Genomic DNA, 4581 nt, shown 5'->3' on the forward strand with positions numbered 1-4581 from the left:
ACTTTGTGCTGTCTTATAGACCAGGCTCCAAGAATGGTAAGCCTGACGCTCTGTCCCGGCAGTTCGGCGCGCCTGTCGATGAGTCTCCCCCTGACACTATTTTGCCTTTGGGCCGTGTGGTGGGGGCCGTCGCCTGGGGTGTCGAGGGTCGGGTCAGGCGAGCGTTGGTTCAGGTTGAGGTGCCCATGAGGTGTCCGACAAGTCTGTTATTTGTGCCTGATACAGTCCGCGCTGCCGTCTTACAGTGGGGTCACTCTTCCAAACTCACGTGTCATCCTGGTGTAAAGAGATTGCTGGCAGCCATCCGTCAGCGTTTTTGGTGGCCGGCCATGTCCGTCGGTTCGTGGGTGCTTGTGAGGTTTGTGCTCAAAATAAATCTTCCAATCAACCTTCCGTTGGTCTGCTTCATCCCCTTCCCATTCCTTCCCGTCCCTGGTCACATATTGCACTGGATTTTGTTACTGGTTTCCCTCCATCCAGTGGCAATACTGTGATCCTTACTGTGGTGGATCGCTTTTCTAAGGCGGTTCACTTCATTCCCCTTCCCAAACTTCCCTTGGCTAGGGAGACGGCCCGGGGGGTCATTGACCATGTCTTCCGGATTCATGGTCTTCTGGAGGATGTGGTCTCTGACAGGGGGCCCCAGTTCGTGTCCCAGTTTTGGAGGGAATTCTGTCGACAGCTGGGTGCCTCCGCCAGTTTGTCCTCAGGATTCCATCCACAGACCAACGGCCAAGCCGAGCGTGCAAACCAGGATCTTGAGCGGATGCTCCGATGCCTGGCCTCCCATAACCCCTCCTCCTGGAGTCAGCAGCTAACTTGGGCTGAATATGCCCATAACTCTTTGCCGGTGTCCTCGACTGGGCTTTCCCCGTTCATGTGTTGCCTTGGTTATCAACCCCCTTTGTTTTCACATGGACCATTCGAATCCGATCGAAATAAGACTAGAAGCACAATCAGAATAAAAAAGTCACATGTAACCACATCAATCGGATTGAATTGGCCAGATCCAATTCAGATTTCGATCGGATTGTAAGGGGTGGTTTATTCCTTTTGTAATCCGAGCGAGAGGACATGTAAACACTTGATCGGATTGAAAACCGAAACTGGAAAGTACTGCGCATGTGCAGTGACGTAAAAATAGCGTAATGACATATGACGCGCGGAACAAGCTGTTCTTCATGGTGAATAAAGTGTCATAAATGAGTGTCCCGTCATTATAAAACTTTTTCCCGTGGAATTGGGCTACTTTAACACTGTTGCCGCGGGTTGTTTTTCATGTCCGCAGGTTGAAGCTACTCCAATAATATGAGGGTGGCGTCCCTGGGAGGAGGGGTACTGTTAGGGTTCAGGTTTGATCTGTCTCTTTCTCCTGCATGATATTTTGTTTTTGTTTGTGTTTGCACGTGCTGGCTGCGATCAGCTGATTTCAGTGAACCCTGACAAATACACCATTTATTCCAATACACTGATGCTCTGTTTCACTTCCTATCTCATATCACAGTAGCTGCGTTTACATGGACCCTACTAATCCGATTGCAATAGGACTAGAAGCACAATCAGAATAAAAAAGTCACATGTAACCACATCAATCGGATTGAATTGGCCAGATCCGACTAAAAAAGAGAGATCTTGGGTCCCAGCTCGCTCTGAACATTCTGGACCGCTCGCTCATCGTGGAGTTTCATCGTCGTCAGACCCCCTCAACCAGGAGTACGCCGGGTGGCGTCCCTGGGAGGAGGGGTACTGTTAGGGTTCAGGTTTGATCTGTCTCTTTCTCCTGCATGATATTTTGTTTTTGTTTGTGTTTGCACGTGCTGGCTGCGATCAGCTGATCGCGTTTTACGATCGGAGTGGTTGTGCACTTGTTTGCGGCTGTTTGTTTTGTTTTCATTCACGCGTACCAGAAGTATGCGACAACAGCTGGAAACTCTGTATATTCATGCAGTGTGCGCATGTCAAAAGCGTAAATCCGATCAGAAGCTTGTGACATATAAACACGCATATCAACCCGATCACTTTATTTAGCGTTCATGTAAACACTACGTTCGGATTCGTCAATTTGAATGAATTCATTCCAATGGAAGCAAAAAGTGTCCATGTAAACGTACCTAGTGTTTGATAAGTCTCTATTGCACAACTCTTTAGAATACTTAATTTAGTCGGAGCAATTCAGCAGTAAAATGTTTTTGAATAATGATTGTTGTAAATACTGTATACTGTTGTAAATAACTGACTGCTCATCTGGGTACTTGTATTCTATATAGTTTTGCTTTGTGTCTCTCTGCAAACTTAAGTAAGCTAATAAAATAAAAGTCCAATCAATATTTATTAGCATGCAGTCAATAAGGAAATTCCTTCTGGCACACAAGGAGAGAAGAAAGACCTGCAAATATGCACATTAATAGGCTATATTTACTTGGTATTTAGCATATAGCATTAAAAAGTGAAACAACATGTCTATGTTTGGAATGGAATACCCATAATGCACTCAAGGAAGAGCCCTCTTGGGCATGGAATATTTACATCAGTGTGCAAATTGACACACTAATTTTTGCTCACTCGTTTCTCATGTAGTGAACTATATGTCATCCACTACATTGGAGATAGTGATTGAGGGAATAGTAGTTGATTTCAGACACAGTTTTAAACCAACTACAGTAAAGAAATGTTTTGACATAAGAAACAAAAATCCAGTAAATACGCAATTATGAAAACACCCTGTCTTTTATGTTATTTATGTGGTCACTGGTATTTCTTTAAGAATAAAATGTTTATATTAAGTTTAAGATTTTAGCACTGCATTGAAAGCTACAAATTATATATTTCCTGCCTAATTCAATAAAAAGAATCCTCATAAGATCAGAAAGAGAAGCCATTTTATAGATGGTGAGTTTTGAGAAGCAACATTTCTCTCATGTAAACTGTCATTTAGTTGTATGCTAAACTAAAATAAACTAAACAGTAAAGCTCTGTTACCAGAGACAATGACATTTGTCTAATTAATATATTAATTATTTAAAGAAAAACTATATCGGGTTGTAAATGTTTTTCTAATACAGAATATTTGTCTTGTTTTCCAGTAAATGCTAAAAATCCTTAAAACAAGATAAATTTAATCTAGAATTAAGCAAGATTGCATACGATATTTTGGCTTGTTTTCAGACAATGTATCTTAAATATAAGTGTAGTTTTTTTTCTTACTGCACTGTGTATATTGTAAAATAAATCTTTAAAAAGCCAGTGATTAAGTGGTAATCCAGAGTATTTTGAATATGTTACATACCTAGGGCAATCTAACTGTCAGGAACAGGGTGGATGACAGCTGTTAGTGAAACCAATTGCAAGTATTTATTGACTCGTGCACAACTTAATTCACTGTAATGGAATTCCAGACTCAAGACATAAGTTAGTGGTTTACACAGATTGTTAATTGCAAGGATGCAGCAAAGAGCACAGAGCTGGTAAATAGAATGATATAGCGAAAGTTGATATTGTGACTGAAGAATAACAGAGCCTTCTGTGTTACCAGGTTGGTTGGAGATCATGAGAGCTGTAACGATCAGCCTAACAGGCTGGGCTACATATGGTGGCCAATACGGGGACCGAACCCGCAACTTTAGCATTAAAGTTTGTTAGGTGGCAAGGAAACATGAACCAGTGGCCTTGGTAAAATGACCCAAAACCAATTGAGGGGGCTGCATCAGTGAACAGTTTGAACAGTTTCAAGGGGAGAGAAATGCAGTTAAACAAATTACACCATTCCACTGATTAAGGAAAGTCTGATTAAGGAAAGTTATCCATACGCTCAACTCGATTTTGCACTCATATGTGAACTGATTATGCAAGGGTGGGGGAGATGCTCAATGAAAGTACGGCCTTGCAGAATTATGTGCAATGCTAGGTTTAAATGGCCAAACAGAACAATTCGAGCATTCTAGGAGCTTTGACTTGACCAAAATGATTCTATACATTTTTTCCTTAGGCTACGAAGCCTGGAAATTTATGGAGTCTAAGTTAATGCCCCAAAACGCAATGGATGTGGCAGGACCCATCGTTTTATCCTGAGCGATTGGAATCCTGAGCGCTGCAAAAACTTATGCCACTAGCAGAGGCATCCTCATGCTAGGGTGGGCGGCTCGGGCTGGAAACCAGGAGGAAAAAGTAAGGTTTGAGAGATTAATGGATAGCTGACATCGCAGGTGGCTGGGCTGGAAGTGTGTGGTGCGGCAGTAGGAGGAGATGTGGAGAAGAGTTGAGCAGGCGGGGGAAGAGAGGGAGGCCCATCTGCGATGGGATCTGGGGCACGGCCAGGGTTTGCTGAGGGCCTGCAGCAGCGGGACGCATTAGGAGGACCTGGCACTGTGCAGGAAGAGTGTGGAGAGGCTGCAGGACGCGAGGTCGGGACCCAGCAGGCTTTGTTCACTTGGGCCAGGGGTAGGCAAGTTCGGTCCTAGAGAGCCGCAGTCCTGCAGAGTTCAGCTCCAACCCTGAAAACAAAACTCACCTACCTGCAGCCTTAGTAATCCTGAAGACATTGATTAGCTTGTTCAGGTGTGTTTGATTAGGGTTGGAGCTGAA

This window comes from Sinocyclocheilus rhinocerous, unplaced genomic scaffold, assembly GCF_001515625.1.
Source record: "Sinocyclocheilus rhinocerous isolate Xijiao unplaced genomic scaffold, SAMN03320098_v1.1 scaffold4395, whole genome shotgun sequence".
NCBI classification, from domain to species: Eukaryota; Metazoa; Chordata; class Actinopteri; order Cypriniformes; family Cyprinidae; genus Sinocyclocheilus; species Sinocyclocheilus rhinocerous.